Source organism: Xenopus laevis, chromosome 3S, assembly GCF_017654675.1.
Source record: "Xenopus laevis strain J_2021 chromosome 3S, Xenopus_laevis_v10.1, whole genome shotgun sequence".
Taxonomy (NCBI): domain Eukaryota; kingdom Metazoa; phylum Chordata; class Amphibia; order Anura; family Pipidae; genus Xenopus; species Xenopus laevis.
This window is the reverse complement of record NC_054376.1, coordinates 19,108,153-19,132,022: the sequence shown is the minus strand read 5'-3', so window position 1 is coordinate 19,132,022 and position 23,870 is coordinate 19,108,153. Positions and strand designations below refer to the sequence as shown.

At 45.6% G+C, this 23,870-nt stretch overlaps 1 protein-coding gene across 4 annotated transcripts in view; it reads left to right on the top strand.

The window, feature by feature from the left end:
* Window positions 1-23,870, top strand: part of tecr.S (trans-2,3-enoyl-CoA reductase S homeolog) — a 71,454-nt gene that overhangs the window by 25,090 nt on the left and 22,494 nt on the right. The gene's annotated exons all lie outside the window — the stretch shown is intronic.

Sequence of the window (23,870 nt, the reverse complement as noted above, 5' to 3'; positions counted from 1 at the left end):
AAGTGAGGAAGGTGGAATGAGGTAGGGAGGATAGACAGGGTAAGTGAGGGGTTAACTAGTAATGAGAGATGGGGGTAAAAGCTATGGCAGACCTGCCTGGGGGGACTCTGAGCCATATGAGTGACGTGTGGTTGGGTTCCCACAATCAATATGCCCTTGTGATCCTGCATATAGTGTAGGAGGGCCTTGTTAAAATCACAAAAGCAATACATCATAACTAGAGAACTTACCCGGGTTGGATACTGCTGGGCCCCACTTCTTGCTTAATGAACACAGGGAGAACAATTTATTGGTTATAGGCAGATTATCGAGGCGAATCTCATGCTGGACACAATTGGGCATAAGAATCTGAGTTAGTGAATTGCATCCAGTGGTACCATTTCTGTATAAAATTCTGGGAATCTGTCGCCGGGTCATTTTTCAGCTCCTGTATGTATTTATGTATCTCCTTGATCATAGATAACCAATCCTTTAAAGTGGGCTTTCTACTTGTCTCCATTTGAGGGAGATTAGTGCTTTAGCGGAGTCCAGCATTATGGGAGCCAGGGATTTCTTGTATGTCTTTATTGCGAGTGGGGTGTCGTGTAGAAGAACAGCTAGAGGACTGTCTGGAATTTCCATATCTGTGACTGTTTTAATAGTGTTGTGTACTGTGGTCCAAAATGTGTTAGTATGGGGCATTCCTAAAATATGTGTGTTAGTGTGCCCGGGTGCTTCTTACAGCTCCAGCAGATGGGTGATACTGCCTTATAGATCTTATTCAGTTTGGTTGGGTATCTGTACCATTTTGCGAGTAGTTTATAATTAAGCTTGCGAAGTTTAGCACATTTAGAGGATTGGTTTACTAGTTGAGTAATTTTGGCCCATTGTTTTTCAGTTATGTTTATGCTTACGTCTTGTTGCCATTTGTCCTTGAGAAGAGATAGAGGTCCGGGTTTTATATGTGCAATGTGTTTGCATAGTCTTGAAATTGTTCTCTTCGTGGGGTCTTTCCGAGACCAGATATGCTCTATATTTGTGAGAGTGGGCCTATCCTTATGGGGAGGGAATGTCGCCTGTAAGAAGTGTCTAGTTTGACGATATTTAAATCTATCTAGGTCTGACAGGGTACCATGTAACAGCTCTTCAATGTCTTTCATTCTGCCTTGATTATAAAATCGGTCGGCTCCAGCATGTAGGAGTATGTACACCCTTTGTAATTCTCTAGGTCCAGGCCTGGGGTGAATTTGGGGTTTGCCTATGCCTGTAAATAGAGGGGAGGGAGAATTAATCCATTTGGCAAGGGTATCCCAGGTATCCAGTATGTATTTTAATTTAGCATCTGTTCTATCTCTATAAGTTCTGTCTGCTGGGGGTAACCATGGGGCAGCCCACAGCGGGGTTACTAAGGATTCCTGTTCTATCCTTACCCATAGCTTGGTTTTCCTGAAAAAAGGCCCAGTCTAAGCATCTGTTAATGATCATGGCTTGGTGATATTTCTGCCAGTCAGGAGGCCTAGTCCACCTTGTACCTTAGTTGCTCTTAAAGTAGATCTTGCTAGCCTTGGGTTTTTATCCGCCCAAATAATTTTTTTTGTGAGCGTATGCATTGTTTGTAAGGTACCACTGGGGGAAGGATATGGGATAGCTTGGGAGATGTATAGAAAATGGGGTAGAATGTTCATCTTGAGAGTATTAATGCGACCTAGCCATGATAGTGTCCTGTTCGTCCAGTCCCTTAAGTCTGTTTTGATAGAGTTTAGGAAGTCTGTGTCGTTTCTATTAATGGTTTGTTTCATGTCAGGGAATACTCTTGTGCCAAGATAGGTAAAGCAGGTGGAGGACTATTTCTCATTAGGGAAATGGGTCTGAAGCTTCCCGGGTCAGTTGAGTCTTTGCCCTTCTCTGCCTCCTGAGGGATTGCCTTGGTGTCTGTAATGGAATTGGTTGTGACAATTAGATGTGGTATGAGGCAGTCACTTAGTTCTTTATAATAGGATACGACCGTCAGGTCTGGGGGCTTTTCCAGATTTTGTTGTCTTAATAGCGAGTGTGAACTCTTCTTTAGTTAATGGGGAGTCTAGAACCTTTTTGACTTCGTCTGTGAGTTGTGGGATTTTAGAGTCTTTGATATATTCATTACAGGTGCGTGTTTTGTTGTTGATTCTATCCTGCGGAATATCAGAGGGGTTGAGCTGAGTTTAGTGTAGTATTGATGAAAGACTTCAGCAATATTTGTAGATGTATTTACTGTTTTCCCTTCTGGGGTTTGAATTTTAGAAATGTGGTTTCTTAGTTGCTTTTTTTTTTTAGTGCAGCAGCTAGGAGGCGGCCGCATTTATTGTCGTGTTCAGAATAGTTTTTTATGAATTTTGATTACTCTAACCATGAATGCTGAGTATGTGTCCCGTAGTTCTTTCCTGGCCTGTGTCAATTCTGCTAAAATGTCAGCGAATCTGGAATATTTATTCCTTGTGCTTCAAGGGATTGGATTCTAGCGTTGCATTCTCTTTTTTTTTTCTAGCTCCTATCTGGATTAACTCTCCTCTAATGATACATTTGTGTGCCATCTAGAGAGACCATGGGTCAATCTGATCTGACTTATTTTCCTGAAAATAATTCTGAAGTTTTTGGGTTATGTCTTTCTTTGTAGCTTTGTCACAAAGGAGAGAATCATTTAGCCTCCGTGAGAAGGTTCTGTGTGTAGGGACTTTACGTAGGACAGTGCATGTAATGGGTGCATGATCTGACCAAGTAATTGTATCTATTGTGGCGTCTTGAAGGAGGTTGATATCTGCGTGTCGTATGAAAATGTAGCCCAGTCTGCTGTAAGTACTAAGTGGGGAATAAAAAAGTGTTTTGTAAGGAGCCAAGTATCCACCAGGATGTGTTCTAAGCTGTTTTTTAAAGGCTTCGATTTTCCTGTGTGGTATGCTCGATCGACCGTTGGAAGAGTTCAGTATTGGCTCAAGCGTCATGTGTAAGTCACCTCCAACAATGAGCATGCCTTCAAATTCTTTAAATTCAACTAGGGCTTGAAGTGTTTTTGTTAGGGCTGGCAGTTGCTCATTGGGAGGGACATAAATCGAGGCGAGGGTGTATTTATTATCATTGATATTACTTTTGACTAAGAGGAATCTGCCCGACCTGTCTGATTTGGTTTCTATGGAGGTAAAACCTAACGAATCTGCTATCATAATCATGACTCCCCTGGTTTTGGTAGCTAAAGGAGTACTATGGATAATAGTTGAGAATCCTCTAAATCTGAGGAGCGGAGTTTGTTGCTTTTTGAAATGGGTTTCTTGGATGAAAACTATGTCTAGCTTATGTCGTTTTATGTCCTGTGTGAGATTGTACCTTTTTGATGGGAGCATTGGAAGCCCCTTAACATTTTAGCGATCCAATTCGAATTTCGGCCATTATTCATCGTGGATGAGCAGGTCCAGTGGTTGATGTCCCGTAACCTGAATGAATTGCTTGAATTAGGGAGGTAAAGTGCTGGAAGCCCCAAGCAGGATGCCATGAACGGAAGGTAGAAAGAAAAAGTTGGGGTGAAAGAAAAAAAATATATAAACGGAATAAACAATGCTGTTACAAAATACAATTAAGGTGAGATTGACCGAACACCAAATGTGAGATTTCCCCATGTCACATTCGGGATTAACCCAATGGTCTTAGGTTGGGAGAACGTGGGTGTGGCGCGCAAAAGGTATGACCGCCATCCCTCCGCACCCAAACTGCCATATTAACTTGTTGAGGATACCCCCTGGGGCTTAATTAAAGAATGTGCAGTTTAATGATTATTATCATTCGCTACTGCCAGAGTGGGTTTAGTATCAATTTGTAGATACATGCCCGCATAAGCATTTCTGGGGAGTAAGTCATCCAAGAGGGGAAGGGAGACAACCTGAGTGATAACTTTTATTTTAACAGATGGGCTCATTAAATGTGGTTGGTGACTATTAAGACCGGGAGAATGGGTGAATGGGTGGTTGGGGATCTATAGCAAACAAACAAAGATAGTATAAAAATACAATATAACTGTTAAAACCATCGTTTCCACATGCTGAAGGTCCATTGGAAGAACACAGAGATCAGATGAGAATGAGTCCTCTTGTCGTTTCAGAAATGCATCACAATGGCGAACTATTATGATCAGTAACATTAGTTCAAGTGCTTCAGCCTTCGTTGTTGCCTTAAGGCCTGGCGATTCCTAATGTCTCATCATCAGTCTCATACAATGGGATATTGAGTCCAGTGTTGTGTTGTAAAAGTAGGCTCAAGCATCTCCTATGACTTCATATGGATGCAGTCATCCAGAGGGCCTGAGTCTGTATCCTGGTGCTCCGGCACTTGTGCAGTCAAGTCTATTGTGTTGTTAGCATCTGGTGTATGGGGTGTGGGGGTTTTTTTTCCCCTTTTCTCCCCTTTTTCCCCCCCTTTCTCTCTCCTCTCACTAGTCTCCCTCTCCTCCCTCCTTGTGTAGCTCTTTGATTTCCTTCGGATTCTGTCTCTTTAGTGGGCATAAGCGAGTCAAAAGATTCTCAACTTAGTTACATGTTGAGTTTGCAAAAAGTTATGTGTCACTCCACAGAAAGATTCAAGTATGTGAATTCTATGAGGCAAGCCTCCTGGCCTTCGTTACAGTATGGAGATATTAAAGTCAATTTGTACGTCTTGGGGTGGATGGGCTGGAAAGCTTGTGCGTTCTGCTCCTGCAGTGCCATTGCTCAATCTCCAGAGTTTCCATAAGGTCTCCATTGTAGGCAGGACCGCCATAAGAAATCGCAGGGCCCCATACGAAAAAATTTCCTGGGCCCCCTGGGCTATGCCCACTGCAAGCCCCACCTACAGGTCTGCCCTCCCCAACCCACATGTCCGCCCCCCACCACACAGTAAAAAAAACAAAAAAAATATTGGTGGCTAGGGTTCCCACATGTTAATAAAAAGATATTGGTGGCCAGGCCCCCCCCCCCATTAAAAAATATTGGTGGCTAGGACCCCACATGAGAAAAAAAATTTGGTGGCCAGCCCCCCCCCCAACACACATTACAAGAAAATTGGTGGCCAGGGCCCCTTAAACATCCATGCCTTCGCAAAGTCAGCAGCTCTCACCAAGATGGGGGGCCCGGCTAACCAAGTAAGTGTGGCATGGCCGGGCCTCCCTTACCATCGGGGCCCCCTACAACTCTCCCCCCTGTCCCCCCCTGATGGCTGCCCTGATTGTAGGCTAGTTCCCTCCATTCTTTAAGATCCATGGTGGGCAGCCCTAGAGCTTGTGTAAAATCCTCCAGACTGTCTGGTTCTTTCAGGCTATATAGTCTGCCTTCTTTCATGACAGTGAGAGCTAATGGGAAGTTCCATCTATAGGCTGTTTTTCGCTCTTAGGACAGTGGTGAGTGGCCTTAGGGCACTGTGTTCTTAATTGTGAGCCAGGCCAAGTCCTGGAAAATTGACACTTCATAGTCCTGATCCTTGTAGCTCCACATTCTGTAGTGCTCGTGTTATGTCCTCTTTAATTGTGAATTTGTGGACACGGCACACCACATCCCTCGGTCACTCCGTTCTGAACCTGGGGACTCCAAGTTGGATCTGTGTGTGAGTTGGTTATGGGCCTGCTCTACTTTGCCTAGCCTGTTGTCCATCTTGCTATGGGCCTCACCTATGCTGCGCAGTTCTGCTTTGATTTCTGTGAAATCTGCCTTATGCGACTCTTGCAGCGTTTTTGCCATTGCTCTCAGGTCGTCTTTGGTCGGCAGGGCGGTGAGTAGTGAGCGGATGTCTGTGCGCATAGAAGCTGTGCTGTATCCTGAGGCTGTTGATCCTGCTGGGCTTGGGCTGCGTGCCACCGACTCCGCCATCTTGGACACGCGGGCCTCTGAGCGATGGGAATATTTATTGCAGAGGTACGGTGACATTGTGCTTGCAGCATAGGTGGGCGGTGGGGGAGCAGCTCCCACCCGTTCCCAACGTAGGTAGGCAGAATTTACCACGGGGGGAAACTGGGAAAACAAAAGGAGGGTAGAATGAAAATACTAATAGCTGTTACTGATTTAGAATAGACGCCACAATTAGCGGCTATTTCACTCCCTCGCTTACCATCCTATGCGGTTTTTAATCTATTTGTTTTTAAGGCAATAGTCCTGCACTGCTTACACAGATTAATGGCAGTGGGTCTGTAGATTTACGATTTGGTGTGCTGTGTGGGCATGGCCCAGTATATTTTTGTGATTTGGTTTTAAATAATATTTATTAAAGGCTATGTTTTAATTATTCCGTGACTTCATAGTGTGATTTAGCTGTTCACCCAAACTGGTTTGCAAGGAGGCAGAGGGAGGTTCCTTATACTGGTAGGAGCAATAGCCTCAGGCTACTCTATTATTTGTTTGTAATATAGTTATATCAAACCTACGGGTGTAATCAGCCTCTTTTGAACGGATTAGCTCAATCTTCTCACTTATGCGACTCTTGCAGCGTTTTCGCCATTGCTCTCAGGTCGTCTTTGGTCGGCAGGGCGCTGAGTAGCGAGCGGATGTCTGTGCGAATAGAAGCTGTGCTGTATCCTGAGGCTGTCGATCCTGCTGGGCTTGGGCATCTTTGACACGCGGGCCTCTGAGAGATGGGAGGATTTCTTGCCGAGGTACGGTGGCATTGTGCTTTGAGCGGCTTCAGAGGCACTCTGCTGTGTCTGCTCCGCTTTGTTATAGTGTTTCCCCATAGTTAGCGTGAGCTGGATTTCACTTACATAAATGCTTCTGGCAGTTCGGGTCGGGAGAATGTCTAGCTTATGTGACCTCTCGGCATGCCACCTTGCCACGCCCCCCAGTATTGTCTATTTTGTAGCAACAATAGGTAGCTCCACGTGTCATTGCCCTTATTGGGAATTCGAGCTGGTTTTATTTCAAGCCAGTAAATGTTGCTCTGTCTTTAGAAAGTCATGTCGCTTTGTGGCACATGTCTTATTTGTTGGGTCACTGACTTTCCATTTATTGACACATTTGTCCAGTCATACCGTCTTACCGCAGAAATAAATATAATGTCATTTAGGTCAAATGTGTCCAGTAGAAACTTAAATACTTTTTTAAATTAAGGCATGTAGCCTTTAGATCATATGGCCACTGCACGTCACATGATTTCAACACCAAATGACGATAGAGGAGAATAGCCTGCTAATACCATTAGTAACCCCTGCAGTTTCTGTGATAGGAGAGAGGATGCCATAATTGTAGCTGTGGAGTTGGAAGCAATTTTGGCTACCTGGAGTCGGAGTCAGCAAAAAATGTACTGGATTTGTCACGGTCGGCACCCAACACCAGAACAAATGCCAAGCACCCTGGTCTCGGCTCGTGCTTCACCTGTAGTGTGACCGCCGTTGGCCTCGGGAGGAGCCCTCAGCTACTTGGATGCCACCAGGACTTAAATGAGAGGTGCAAGGCAAGAGGTTCTGGATAGGCAGAGGGGCACGACTGTTAGCGAGAGTCTTTGGGCAGAAGGTCGTACAAGGCATTAGGCAATAGAGTAGTCAGATCAGGCTGGGTCGAGGCAGGCAGGCAAGGGTCAAAACCAGGAAGTCAATTCAGAGGGTTTAGCAGAATCGGAGTCGGTAAACAGGCAAGGGTCAGGATATGGAGAGTAGAATCGTCAAAAGCCAGGCAGGGGGTCACAACAGGAGTCAAACAGATTCAAAACAGATTTAGCAAAAGCTCAGAAGCACCAGGAACAAACTCCTATAACGGGCAATGAAAAACCCTGCTTTGTGGCTTTATATAATGAAAATTTTGCGCCACTGCGCGCTGGCGTCACGCGCCAGCGCACATGCGCAGTTAAATCAGGAAGTGGCGCGCCCTAACAGTACACTTATTGCGGCCGAGAGGAGCGATGGCGAGGCGGGCGTCCCCTCCTAGGACCCTGCAGGCGTCCCTGCAGACCTCCTCCCATAAGACCACCAGGGTAAGTCTTCACATAACCCCCCCCCCAAGGAGGGGCCACCGGACCCCCAGGTTTCTCAGGAAATTTGCCATGAAATTGATTCCTGAGGCGATCAGCCCTAATATCACCAACAGGCACCTAAGTGTTCTCCTCAGGACCATAGCCCTTCCATTTGACCAGATATTGTAACTTACCCCGTACTTAGCGGGAATCGAGGAGATCTTGGACAATGAATTCAGGCTGACCCTCAACCAATACTGGGGAGGAAAAGATTGTTGGCGCACCTGTGTGGCAGGTTTCAGGAGGAACACATGAAATGAATAAGAAATTTTGAAATTATCAGGAAGTTTGATATGAACAGATGAAGAGTTCATTATTTCAATGATAGTATATGAACCAATAAACCTGGGCCCCAACTTGAGTGAAAGGACCTTTTAATTTAATATTTCTTGTAGACAACCATACAGAATCTCCCACCTTATATTTGGGTGCCTCTCTACGAGATCTATCGGCAGCTCTTTTCTGAGCGGCTGTAGCAGCAGAAAGAGAGTCGTGCACCCCAGACCAAATTTTTGCAAACTGTTTGATGGAAAAATTGACAGAGGGTACAGAGGACAAAAAAACAGAAAAGGAAAAAACTTTGGGGTGTAAACCATTAACAATAAAAAAAAGGAGATTCACCAGTTGAGGAATGAGTTGCATTATTGTAGGCAAATTCTGCAAAACACCTAAGAAATTGTTCAAGGGACTGATTAACCCTTTCAGTTTGTCCATTAGTTTGGGGGTGATAGGCAGTAGAAAAAGATCACTCAATACCCACCAAAGAGCAAAATGCTCTCCAAAACTTCGAAACAAATTGTACCCCCCTATCAGAAAATATTAATCGGAAAACCATGTAACTTAAAGATATTGGAAATGAATAATTCTGCCAAGGTTTTGGCAGAAGGGAGGTGTAGGAGGGAAATGAAGTGACTCATCTTGCTGAACCTGTCCAACACCACCCAAATTACAGTCTTTCCCTGAGAAGGAGGAAGATCGACACTAAAATCCATCGAGAGATGGGACCAGGGTCTGTCAGGGATAGGTAGTGGCCTTAGCAATCCCTGTGACAAATTCCTGGAGGATTTTGATCGTTGGAAACAGGACAAGAATGTCAGGGAGCCGGGAGCTCCCTCCAGGGAGGTAGTCTGGATCAAGGAGGAAGCCCTCTTGAGGGAGCAAGGTCGCGGTATCCAAAGGGTTAAGCAGAATCAAGGTCAAAGTCCAGGCAAGAGTTCAATGGCAGGCAGATCAGGATCAAATAACAAGAGTCCAGGCAGGGGGTCAAAACCAAGGCAGGAGCAGGAATCAGGATAGCAGGATAACAGAAACCCAGGTTCAAGGTAGCAGAACCTATTCTTGGGCGCCGTCACAGTGTTTTGGGCGCCCTTTTATGATGAGATCCCGGCACCAGAGATGACATCATCATACAGCGACGCTGCAGCCATGTGTTCAGCATGGGCGCCGCCATCTTGGATCTTCACTGTGACCGCCGGGAATGTAAACAGCGCCGTCGGATATTTCTGGGTCGGGTACGTCTGGCAGTCCTGACAGTACCCCCTCCCCCACGGGGGGCCTCTGGACCACCAGGACAAGGCTTTTGGGGAAACCTGGCGTGGAAATCCCTCACAAGACGAAGAGCATGAACATCAGAGTGTCCTTCCCAGGAGCATTCTTCAGGGCCAAAGCCCTTCCACTTGATGAGGTACTGAAGAGAACCCCTGGAGATTCTGCAGTCAAGGATCTTTTCCACCTCATATTCTTGTTGACCATCCACAGAGATAGTAGGAGGGGGAGACTGGTCAATAGAAAAGCGGTTGGAGGTAGCGGGTTTCACCAAGGAGACATGAAACACGTTGGGGATTCGCATCTCAGGGGGAAGCTGAAGTCTGACAGCCACAGGATTTCCCAAGATGGGAAATGGACCCACAAACTTCGGACCCAACTTGGGAGATGGCACCTTCAGACGAATGTTTCGGGAAGAAAGCCAAACTTTATCACCAACCTTGAAGAGAGGAGAGGACCTACGTCTCCGATCCGCGAAGGTCTTGTGCACAAGAGCACTCTTCTCCAAATTAGACTTGGTTGCAGCCCAAATAGCGGACATATGGGCCGCATGGTCATCAGCGGCTGGGACATCAGTCAAAACAAAGTCTTGCGGAAAGGCTTGAGGATGTTGGCCATACACAGACATGAATGGAGATCTTCCAGTGGATGAATGACAGGCGTTGTTATGAGCAAATTCCGCCCACGGGAGAAGGTCAGACCAATCATCTTGGCAGAGGGAGACATGATTTCTCAGGAATTGTTCTAAGGCTTGATTCACTCGCTCCGCTGCCCCATTCGTTTGGGGATGATAGGCAGAGGAGAATTGGAGAGCAATACCCAAGACCTTGCATAAGGAACGCCAAAACTTCGCTGTGAACTGGGAACCTCTGTCTGAGACAATCTCCGCCTGGAAGCCATGCAGGCGGAAAATGAATTGAATAAACAACTGTGACAACTCCACTGCAGATGGAAGCTTCCGTAAAGGGATGAAGTGGGCCATCTTGCTAAAACGATCTATGACGACCCAGATCACGGTGTTCCCACTGGAGGGAGGAAGTTCGACTATGAAGTCCATTGCCAAATGCGTCCAAGGACGAGAGGGGACAGGCAAAGGCTGTAGTAACCCGCTAGGGCGAGAATGGCTAGGCTTGGAAGTGGCACAAACGGTACAAGCAGCAACAAAGTCTTTGACATCTTTACGAATAGTCGGCCACCAGACTAGACGCCGTAAAAGTTCTAGAGTCCTAGCAGAACCAGGGTGTCCCGCTTGCTTGGAGCTATGAGTCTGTTGCAGGATAGGCAGACGAAGTTCAAGAGGTACGAATGCCATTCCGATGGGAGTATCAGGAGGAGCAGAAGATTGACCGGCCAGAATTTGATCAGCAAATTGAGGGTATAAAGAAGCGATGATCTTGACAGGAGGAATAATTGGCTCTTGTCTTTCAGGAGTACGATCCACCGGAGTGAAACTTCGAGACAGAGCATCGGCTTTCCGATTCTTGGAGCCAGGGCGATAAGTCAAGACAAAGTTAAATCGTGAGAAGAAGAGAGCCCACCTTGCTTGTCTGGGATTCAGCCTCTTGAGAGATTGAATGAACTCAAGATTCTTATGATCTGTGTAGATCGTGACTGGGATCAAGGAACCTTCAAGGAGGTGACGCCACTCTTCTAAGGCAAGCTTGACAGCCAGGAGTTCTCGATTTCCTACATCATAATTATGTTCGGCAGGAGAGAACTTTAGAGAAATATGCACATGGGTGCAACTTTCCATCAGAGGGATGTCTTTGGGGCAAGATAGCTCCAGCTCCAACTTCAGAAGCATCCACCTCGATGAAGAAAGGTAACTCCGGATCAGGATGGCGGAGAACCAAAGCGGAAGTGAAGGCATCCTTCAGGGATTGAAAGGCTTCAATAGCAGACGGGGGCCACAAGCTGGGTTTACCCCCTTTTCGGATGAGGGCCAGGATAGGAGCAATGCGAGAAGAGAACCCCTTAATGAATTGCCGGTAGTAATTGGCAAAACCAATGAATCTCTGGATTGCCTTAGTGCTCAGCGGTAGGGGCCACTCTTGGATTGCAGACACTTTCACAGGATCCATCTCGAAACCCTCTGGGGAGATGATATAGCCCAGAAAAGGAATCTTGGACACTTCAAACACACATTTCTCCAGTTTGGCAAAGAGAGAGTTCTTCCTCAAACGAGAGAGTACTTCCTTCACCTGGGAGCGATGGCTTGCAAGGTCCTTGGAGAAAATCAGGATGTCATCTAGGTACACGACCACAAACTTTCCCAAGAGATCCCGGAAAATGTCGTTCACAAATTCTTGAAAGACAGCGGGGGCATTGCAGAGACCAAAGGGCATTACGAGGTACTCATAGTGCCCATCACGAGTGTTGAATGCTGTCTTCCATTCGTCACCTTCACGGATGCGGATGAGGTTATACGCCCCACGGAGATCCAACTTAGTGAAGATTTTAGCCCCCTTCAGTTGGTCAAAAAGTTCTGCGATCAGAGGCAAGGGATACCGGTTCTTAACGGTGATTTTATTAAGACCCCGGTAGTCAATACAAGGACGTAGGCCTCCATCCTTCTTCTCCACGAAGAAGAATCCAGCCCCTGCAGGAGAAGTAGAAGGGCGAATAAACCCCCACTGGAGATTGTCTTGGATATATTCCTTCATGGCAGCAGTCTCTGCTGGGGAGAGAGGATAAGTGCGACCTCTAGGAGGCATGGTTCCGGGCAGGAGATCAACTGGACAATCGTAGTGACGATGAAATTCTGCAGACTTTTTACAGAAGACATCAGAGAATTCCTTGTAGAAGGAGGGAAGCGTCTTCAAATCTGACGTAGAAATATTCACCCTCTGGATGGGTTCAGCAGGAAGGCAATGCTGTTGGCAGTATGGACTCCAACGGGAAACCTGCCCTGAGGACCAATCAATGATAGGGTTATGCAGGCGTAACCAGGGAAGCCCCAAGACGACTGGAACAGAAGGACAGGAAATAATCAGGAATGATAACTTTTCTTTGTGTAAAGTCCCAACCTGCACAGGCAATTCCCCAGTCTTCATAGAGATAAACTCGGATTCAAGGGGTCGGTCATCAATGGCGGTTACTCGAAGTGGAGGAGTCAATGGAAACAAGGGAACATTCATATGCTTGGCAAAGAGAGCGTCCATGAAATTTCCGGCAGCTCCAGAGTCAATAAAAGCTGAGCCAACAATGGTCTTAGTGGACAGACGGATCTGTAAAGGCAGAAGAAACCTGTGAGAGTTCTCTTGTGACTTGGGAGTAACGCCCCCTACATGAGTCTTTCCAAGGTTACCTTGAAGAGAGGAACTCTGAGGCTTCACAGGACAGGAGTTGGCAAAGTGAGATTGACCCCCACAGTAGAGACAAAGTCCAGCCGTACGTCTCCGGAGTTTCTCCTGTTCAGAGAGACGAGCTCTTCCAACTTGCATAGGTTCCTCTGGAGGAATAACAGAAGGCTGCTGGGGGGTAGGAGGTAATAGAGGTCTTTGAAAGCGAGGAGCCAACATGGGTTGAAATTTCTTGACTCGGTCCCTATCAGCTTGATGTTCTCTCTGACGGGTGTCCACCTTGACAGACAAAGCAATGAGGTCTTCAACCTGCGTGGGTAATTCATGGGAGACCAGGTCATCTTTGAGGCGGATAGAGAGACCATTGTAGAAGGCAGCATGATAGGCATCATTGTTCCAACAAGTCTCTGCAGCGAGAGTACGGAATTCAATGGCATATTCTGCAACACTGCGATTTCCTTGGCGGATCTGGAACAGACGAGAAGCAGCGGTCGCAACCCGACCGGGAGCATCGAACACAGTCCGGAATTCTTGAAGGAAGGCTTTGGAATCATCAATTAAAGGAGACTCCTTCTCCCAGTGCGGAGATGCCCATTCGAGCGCTTTCCCTGCCAGACGAGTGATCACGAAACCAACCTTTGCTCGCTCAGAGTTAAATTCTGCAGGTTGCAGGGCGAACCGAATCTGGCACTGATTCACAAAACCACGACAGGCTTGAGGGTCGCCACTGTAGAGAGGCGGTGCAGGAATACGTGGACCAGAAGTGGAGGACTGGGTAGCCATGTCGGCAGCAACTAGCGTGGGCGTTGTCGGCGTTGGAGTAGTCGGCGTCAGCATAGATAACTTTTCCAAAATCGCCTCCAGCGTGCATCCGACATAATTTTGCCGAGCTTCGTACGCCTCCATGCAAGTATGCAGACCTCGAAGGGCCCTGCCGAAATCTGGCTGAGCTTCCTCAGTGGGATCCATGGCCCAAGAATAATGTCAGGGAGCCGGGAGCTCCCTCCAGGGAGGTAGTCTGGATCAAGGAGGAAGCCCTCTTGAGGGAGCAAGGTCGCGGTATCCAAAGGGTTAAGCAGAATCAAGGTCAAAGTCCAGGCAAGAGTTCAATGGCAGGCAGATCAGGATCAAATAACAAGAGTCCAGGCAGGGGGTCAAAACCAAGGCAGGAGCAGGAATCAGGATAGCAGGATAACAGAAACCCAGGTTCAAGGTAGCAGAACCTATTCTTGGGCGCCGTCACAGTGTTTTGGGCGCCCTTTTATGATGAGATCCCGGCACCAGAGATGACATCATCATACAGCGACGCTGCAGCCATGTGTTCAGCATGGGCGCCGCCATCTTGGATCTTCACTGTGACCGCCGGGAATGTAAACAGCGCCGTCGGATATTTCTGGGTCGGGTACGTCTGGCAGTCCTGACAAAGAATCAACAAATCTTTTGACATTCTGCTTAAAAGAAGGCCACCATACATTGCGAGACAAGAGGGACACCGTTTTTTTGATGCCAGGATGTCCTGCCATTTTGAAATTATGGGCCTCGCCCATCACCTGTTCTCTCAAACTCTTGGGAACAAACAAACTTCCAGAGGGAGTTTCTACAGGGGCAGAAGACTGGACTGAGGATAATAAGGTGGCAAGATCTGATCCCAGAGCTGCCACAATTAACTTACCAGGAATGATAGGAATGCACTCACTAAAATCAGATGAGTTGGATTCAAAACCTCTAGAGAGTGCATCTGCCTTGGTGTTTTTGGAGCCAGGCCTGTAGGTAAGGGAAAAAATTGAATCGGTTATAAAATAAGGCCCTTCTGGCCTGCCTAGGATTTAACCGCTTGGCAGACTCTATATGTAACAAATTTTTATGGTCAGTGAAGACCGTTATTAAATGCTTAGCCCCCTCTAACAGATGCCGCCATTCCTCAAAGGCCCACTTAACAGTAGAGATGTCGCGAACTGTTCGCCGGCGAACTTGTTCGCGCGAACATCGGGTGTTCGCGCTCGCCGGAAGTTCGCGAACGTCGCGCGACGTTCGCCATTTTGGGTTCGCCATTGTTGGCGCTTTTTTTTGCCCTCTCACCCCAGACCAGCAGGTACATGGCAGCCAATCAGGAAGCTCTCCCCTGGACCACTCCCCTTCCCTATAAAAACCGAAGCCCTGCAGCGTTTTTTTCACTCTGCCTGTGTGTGCTGAAGAGATAGTGTAGGGAGAGAGCTGCTGCCTGTTAGTGATTTCAGGGACAGTTGAAAGTTTGCTGGCTAGTAATCGTTTTGATACTGCTCTGTTATTGGAGGGACAGAAGTCTGCAGGGGTTTGAGGGACATTTAAGCTTAGGTAGCTTTGCTGGCTAGTAATCTACCTTCTACTGCAGTGCTCTGTATGTAGCTGCAGTGGGCAGCTGTCCTGCTTCTGATCTCATCTGCTGACTGCTGCAATAACAGTAGTCCTTGTAAGGACTGCTTTTATTTATTTTTTTGTTGTTTTACTACTACTACTACTACTACTACTACTACTATAAGAGCCCAGTGCTATTAGTCTAGCAGTGTTGGGGAGTGGGACTGGTGTGCTAATCTGCTGCTCCTAGTAGTTCAGCAGCACCAACTTTAATTTTTTTTTTTTAATATTCATTTTTTTTTTATTTTACTTTTTTTTATTTTACTACCGCTGTAGTAGTGTATAAGTTGACCTTTTAGGCATTATTTGCCCTGTAGGCATTATTTGCACACTGTTTTCTTCAACCCGCCATCGAGCTGTGTGACCTTGTTCCCATTCTGTCTAAATATCCATAATATTACCGTCTCCAGAAAAAACACCGGAGTCACTTTTTTCAAGCAGCATTCATATATTTTACGTAATCCGTATCCACCGCTGTAGTAGTGAATACGTTGGCCTTGTAGGCATTATTTGCACACTGTTTTCTTCAACCCGCCATCGAGCTGTGTGACCTTGTTCACATTCTGTCTAAATATCCATAATATTACCGTCTCCAGAAAAAACACCGGAGTCACTTTTTTCAAGCAGCATTCATATATTTTACGTAATCCGTATCCACCGCTGTAGTAGTGAATACGTTGGCCTTGTAGGCATTATTTGCACACTGTTTTCTTCAACCCGCCATCGAGCTGTGTGACCTTGTTCACATTCTGTCTAAATATCCATAATATTACCGTCTCCAGAAAAAACACCGGAGTCACTTTTTTCAAGCAGCATTCATATATTTTACGTAATCCGTATCCACCGCTGTAGTAGTGTATACGTTGACCTTGTAGGCATTGTTTGCCCAGTTTTTTTGGCCGCAGCCACTGAAGCACAGAGGCCAGAAAAAATATGCCATATAAATGCTGAAAATAGTCATTTTTTGCCATACGTTGACTCAACGTATATGGCAAAAAATGACTATTTTCAGCATTTATATGGCATATTTTTTTCTGGCAACTGTGCTTCAGTGGCTGCAACCAAAAAAATTTATATTTTCAGCATTTATATGGCATAATTTTTCTGGCAACTGTGCTTCAGTGGCTGCGTCCAAAAAAAACTGGGCAAACAATGTCTACAAGGTCAACGTATGGCGAAAAATGACTATTTTCAGCATTTATATGGCATATTTTTTCTGGCAACTGTGCTTCAGTGGCTGCGTCCAAAAAAAACTGGGCAAACAATGCCTACAAGGTCAACGTATGGCAGTTGTTTAAAGAGAACAGTAGATTACTAGCCAGCAAAGCTACCTAAGCTAAAATGTCCCTCAAATCCCTGCAGACTTCTGTCCCTCCAATACAGAGCAGTATCAAGCAGATTACTAGCCAGCAAACTTACTATCATCTGTCCCTGAAATCACTAACAGCTCTCCCCCTACACTATCTCTTCCAAGCACACACAGGCAGATTTTTCAGATACATTTTTGCCCTTGATCCCCCTCTGGCATGCCACTGTCCAGGTCGTTGCACCCTTTAAACAACTTTAAAATCATTTTTCTGGCCAGAAATGTCTTTTCTAGATGTTAAAGTTCGCCTTCCCATTGAAGTCTATGGGGTTCGCGAACCGTTCGCGAACCGCTCGCGTTTTTGCGCAAGTTCGCGAATATGTTCGCGAACTTTTTTTCCGACGTTCGCTACATCCCTACTTAACAGCCAACTATTCTCTATTTCCAATATCATAATTAGCCTCGGCAGGCGAATTTTTTTTAGAGAAAAAGGCGCAAGGGTGTACCTTGTTGGTTGTTGGATGTCTTTGAGAAAGGACTGCCACCACCCCACCTCTGAGGCTTCAACCTCAACAATGAATGGAAGTGTGGTGTCCAGGTGACGAAGAATGTAGGCAGACGCAAACTCCTCCTTGAGGATTTTGAAGGCTTGAATAGCATTGGGAGGCCACATACTCGGATCTGCACCTTTTTTCGTTAAATCAGTGATAAGGGCCACAATTAGGGAAAATGTTTTAATAAATTGGCGATAATAGTTGGCGAACCCCAAGAACCCTTGGGTTGCCCTCAAAGAAAGTAGCTGGGCCCAATCTTTACCACTATAACTTTCCCAGGATCCATCTCCAGACCCTTGCTGGAAATGTTAAACCCCAAAAATTGGACAGACGAAACCTCAAAGGTGCATTTTTCTAGTTTGGCGTAGAGATTATTTCTCCTCAACCTGAGTAACACCTCCCGCACATGCTTACGATGATAACATAAGTTAGAAGAAAATATCAGGATATCGTTTAAATGTCATTGACAAATTCCTGAAACACTGCGGGGGCGTTACAAAGACCAAACGGCATTACTAAATATTAGTAGTGGCCGTCTCTGGTGTTATAGGCCGTTTTCCACTCATCCACTTTCCTGATACGAATGAGGTTATATGCACCTCTAAGATCAAGCTTGGAATAAATATTAGCATTTCTAACTTGATCAAATAACTCTGAAATTAGAGGAAGAGGATAACGTTTTTTTATGGTGATTTTATTTAGACCCCTGTAGTCAATACAGGGATGAAGACCACCATCTTTTTTTCCCCCGCACCAGCAGGGGAACTAGAGGGTCTGATGAATCCCGAGGTTTTCCTGAATATACTCTCACATTCCTGGGCTTCAGGCAAGGAGAGAGGGTATGTTCTACCTTGAGGAGGAGTGGACCCAGGGATAAGGTCAATTGGACAGTCATACTGCCTATATGGGGGGGGTAAGGTCTCTGCAGCTTTCTTCCCTCTAAGATGTAGTAGCTACCACCGGAGGAATGCAGGAACCTTGGCATTTTAAACTCCATTGAAGAACCTCCCCAGTCAATATGTGGGTTGTGTGCTTGCAACCAAGGTAACCCCAAGATTAAAGGAGAGGAAGCACCCTCAATAATATAAAAGGTTAATTCCTCACAGTGCAAGTTGCTGACACACAAAGCCATGACCTCAGTCTTTTTAGTTACCAGACCTGACCCTAAAGGTTTTTTATCAACCGCTAATATCCTCATAGGAGGAATTAGAGGGGTTAGAGGAACACAACATTTTGCTGCAAAGGCAGCATCCAAAAAATTCCCCACCGCCCCAGAATCCACAAAAGCGGAGACCTTGACAGAGCCCATAGGCCATGTTAATTTAACCAGTAACATAATACTAGAGGAAGAATGGGGAGGGGAAACTTCCATGCCCAAATGGAGCTCCCCTTCTCCATTTAGGCTTGGAAGTTTCCCGGCCTCTTAGGACATAGATTTAGAAAATGACCCTTTTCCCCACAATAAATGCAAAGACCCAAATTTCGCCTGCGGGCCTTTTCCTCAGGAGTTGGATGGGATTAGATGGGAAGGCACAGAGGGATTAGGAGTTTTGACATTAGTAACCACATTGGGAAGGAAAGACTTAACATTGGAAATCCGAGAATGAAAAGAAGTTCCCCTCTCACCCCTTCTCTCCCTCTGTCGTCTATCTACTTGGATGGCTAGAGACATGAGGTCATCCAGGTTAGTAGATAGCGGGTAATTTACTAGGCTGTCTTTGACAGAATCTGAGAGCCCTATGCGGAACTAGCTACGAAGAGCCATGTCGTTCCACCCAGTTTCTACTGCCCATCTGCGGAACTTGGTGCAGTACACCTCCGCATCCCGCTTTCCCTGCCGCAGTTTACGAATTGCGGAATCGGCAGAGGAAGCACGATCCGAGTCATCATAGAGAATTGCCATGGATTTAAAGAAAGTTTCTAAGGAAAAGCGGGCAGGATCAGTGGGAGGTAACCTCAGGGCCCAAATTTGGGGTCACCCTGTAGCAGGTTCATTACGAACCTCACTTTTTCTTCGTCAGTAGTGAAAGAGTGGGGGAAAAAGCTGAGGTATAATTTGCATGCCTCTTGGAACACAAAGAAATTTCGATCTGTCCCTATTGAACTTATCTGGGAACACAATCTTGGGTTCATGGGTTTTAGGCACGTTACCCATCATGAGTAGCGCATCAGTGGTGGAAGTAGCAGCAGCAGCTTGACCTTCTTCGTCCATGGCCCGTTATAATGTCACTGTCGGCACCCAACACCAAAACAAATGCCAAGCACCCTGGTCTCGGCTCGTGCTTCACCTGTAGTGTGACCGCCGTTGGCCTCAGCTACTTGGATGCCACCAGGACTTAAACGAGAGGTGCAAGGCAAGAGGTTCTGGATAGGCAGGGGGGCACGACTGTTAGCGTGAGTCTTTGGGCAGAAGGTTGTGGTACAAGGCGTTAGGCAATAGAGTAGTCAGATCAGGCTGGGTCAAGACAGGCAGAGAATAAGCGAAGTCAGGCAGGCAAGGGTCAAAACCAGGAAGTCAATTCAGATGGTTTCGCAGAATCTGAGTCGGTAAACAGGCAAGGGTCAGGCTATGGAGAGTAGAATCGTCAAAAGCCAGGCAGGGGGTCACAACAGGATTCAAAACAGATTTAGCAAAAGCTCAGAAGCACCAGGAACAAACTCCTATAATGGGCAATGAAAAACCCTGCTTTGTGGCTTTAAATAATTAAAATTTTGCGCCACTGCACGCTGACGTCACGCGCCAGCGCGCATGCGCAGTTAAATCAGGAAGTGTACTAACAGTACACTTATTGCGGCCGAGAGGAGCGACATCGAGGCGGGCGTCCCTGCCGAGGAGGCTGCAGGCGTCCCTGCAGACCTCCTCCCACTAGAGCACCAGGGTAAGTCTTCGCAGGAATGTAATGAAAAAGAATATAATATGCTACATATTCCTATTTCACATGTAAAATTAAAGCCCAGTGTGTTGTTGTTGTTTCACTAGTGTGAAGTTGTGATGTGTGGGTCGAGAAAACCTCGACCTGCACCCACCCTAACCCGTTGTGCCCCAGCCCACACCTGATCCTAACCTGGCTCGCTCCCCTCTTTATATACTGTGACATCATGAAAGGGATGGGGCCTGCGCAGGCGCGAGCAGAGGCGGACGTGGGGCAGAAGAAGGCTGTGGGCGGGGAGAATGGAGGCTAAAGTTCAGCCCGAACCCACCCGAGGACGTACTGCAGAAGTCGGCCCGAACCCGGCCCGACCCACGGGCTTCTGCCTGTTCACAGATCACTATAACCGTTTAGGCAAGAACACCACCAGCTGAGCTACTATAACCTTATTGTTTTCATTTTATGGTTTGTCAGGTTTAAGGAATCTTTCTTTAATAGATAAAATAAAAATCCGCAGTGACACAGGCTTAGTTATGGATTTAGACTCAAACTCTAACCGTATCCTCATTCATTTTGGCAGTGACAGGCTTGAATGGGCAATAGGGTAGTGTGTCAACTTCCTAGCGGACATTAGGTTTGTTTCCAGATGCAGATACCATCTTCATATAGCTTTAAAATTGCTAGGCTTTTGGGGGCGTCACTTCAATAGCTAAGTGAGCAGTCGCATTTTAGCAGAGCTCCCGCTTCCCTGACCCTATTCTTAGCCTGATATTAGATATTTCGGCTGAAATATGAGGAAAAGCCCAAAAAGGTCTCGATTTTACACACTTCCAGGCTTTACTACTCTGATTTATAATGCTGAGCTAGGATAGGAACCCTCCTGACACAGCCCAGAGGATGAGAGAAGGGGGGGAAGGGGAGGGGGAAAGAGAAAGGGGGAAGGAAAAGAGGGAGGAGAAAAAAAGAGAGAAAGGGAGGAAGGAGAAAAAAGGGGGAAAAGGAAAAGAAAAAAAAGGGGGGGGAAATAATAAAAAAAAAAAAAAAAAAGAATGGGAGACAAAAAGGGGGGAAAAATAAATAAAAAAGGGAAGAAAAAATTAGGGGAAAAAATTATAAAATATTTAAATTACCTCCATTAATAGCACCCATAGTAGAACGGCTTGACTCGGCCAATTGTTCGCTGGGGCCCGGGAAGCGGTTGCCTGCCCGTTTAGGCAAGAACACCACCCATACCAACCCTCCACACTTGCGCTCCAATCATTATCTACTCGGGGCTTCCTCTGAGCAGAAGCGCTCTTCAACTTTCCTCCCTTTCTAGCCTCCACCTTAGGAAGGGAGCTTCCCCACCCCCTTAATTGTGTTACTTCACCTATTCTGTACTTTTCTCATTTGCTTTTATCTTTCCTAATACTTATCCCTATACTGCGGGGACCGGGCGCTCTCTCGACTCCATAGCCTGATATCGACTAAACATCGACATCTGCTTATACCATGCCTAAAACTAAGACAGACTCTTTCCAGATAGTTAACGTAAACGGGCTGAACTCCCCTCAAAAGAGAATCCTTCTTTCCTCAGAACTACAAAAGAGGAAGGCAAGCATCGTCTTCATACAAGAAACCCATTTTAAAGACGGCTGTACTCCTAAATGGAATAACACACTTTCCAGACACACTTTCCTACCAACAGGCCTCAACCCACAAAGGTCAAAGGGGTAGCAATAGTAATAGCATGCAACTTTGAATTTATTTTTATTAACAGGAAAAAAGATTGATCCCTGTGGTCGCTATATCTTCATAAAGGGTACTTTTCTCGGACGGACATATACTATGGCCAATCTGTACCTCCCGAACACGGAACAAGCAACTGAATTTGCACACATCGCTGATCAACTGCTCTCATTTACTGAAGGCATTCTCATCCTAGGAGGAGACTTCAACCTCCCTATGGAACCAACCCTAGATTGCTCTACCAATCATTCCAGTATCCCTAGGTCTCAAATAACTAAAACCAAAAAACTTCTACACCAGCTGCAATTAGCTGACCCATGGCAAATTCTTTTCCCTACCATGAAAGATTACACTTTTTTTTCTCACAGACATCACACATACTCCAAAATAGACCATCTATTTCTCTCTCACAACGTACTGCCAGAAGTCCTCCACAGCCAAATACTACCCAGACAAAAATAGCATCTGTATTCAAGGAGTTATACATGTCCCTCTATCAATGATCACTCTCACTCTTCGCACACCATCCAATAGACAGAAAACAAACACTTGGAGAATTAATGAATCCCTGTTGAAGGATGAGCTGATCATTAAAGATATAAATTCAAAAATTGCAACATATTTTACTGAAAACAATATACCTGAAACTTCCCGGGTAATATGCTGGGAGGCCAATGAATGTGTAATTAGAGGCTTTCTGATTTAGATAGGAGCTAGAAAGAAAAAGGAAAGAGAACAGACATACCTTACCATTTCATCCCCTCAATACACAATAAACAGGGATCGATCTAACACATCTCAGACAAAATAGCATCTGTATTCAGGGAGTTCTACATGTCCCTCTATCTATGATCACTCTCACTCTTCGCACACCATCCAATAGACAGAAAACAAACACTTGGAGAATTAATGAATCCCTATTGAAGGATGAGCTGATCATTAAAGATATAAATTCAAAAATTGCAACATATTTTACTGAAAACAATATACCTGAAACTTCCCGGGTAATATGCTGGGAGGCCCATGAATGTGTAATTAGAGGCTTTCTGATTTAGATAGGAGCTAGAAAGAAAAAGGAAAGAGAACAGACATACCTTACCCTGCTCAATAAGATCGCTTCCCTGGAAACAACACACTCTTTGCTACCCAACTCACTTCAGGAATTATTAGAAGCCAGGAAACAGCTAGCTAACCATTTAGAATATTACACAAACAAAGTGATAACTATGACAAAACACCGCTTCTATGAACATGGTAACAAATGTGAGAAACTATTAGCCAGAGTCTTAAATATTCCTCACAATCCAAGAATTTCATCCCCTCAATACGCAATAAATAGGGATCGATCTAACACATCTCAGACAAAATAGCATCTGTATACAGGGAGTTCTACATGTCCCTCTATCAATTACCTACTCCGACCTCAACAATGATACCCGCCATCCAAGATAAAATTAAGGCATACTTTACGTCGGCCAATTTAAAACATTTTCCCCCAGATTTAGTTGGAAAACTAGAGGAAAGTATCACCTTAGAAGAGTTAGAGACAGCTCTTAAAGAAACCGCATTGGGCAAAAGTCCGGGCCCAGATGGCTTTACAATATCATATTACAAAATATTCAAAGACAAATTATTGCCGTTTATGTGCTCGGCTTTCAATAGCATCTCTACGGGCAAAACCTTTGATAAAGCGTCACTGGCAACGCACATTACACTATTATTGAAAGCAGGCAAAGATGCTATTGAACCAGGAAATTACCGGCCCATCTCCCTGATAAATACAGACATTAAACTACTGGTGAAAATCCTTTCTCACAGAATACAGACATTTCTCCCTAACCTAATACATCCGGAACAAGTGGGGTTTGTCCCAGGCCGTGAAGGCAGAGACAACATGAACAAGCTAGTAAACTACAATTTTGGGCCAAAAAACATAACATTGAGAATATGCTATTGTCTACCGATGCCGAAAAAGCATTCGATGGGGTTAACTGGACATTAATGTTCACCTGCTTGACACACTTGGGACTAGGCCCCAATATGTTAGCATGGGTATCATAACTATACAATAACCCTACAGACACCTATACATTTTCCAAACACTTTTTTACAAATAGGAGAATCCCTATGGAACCAACTACAAAATATGATAAAACACTTTATATGGCAGGATAAAAAAGCCAGAATTAGTTACAAAACACTC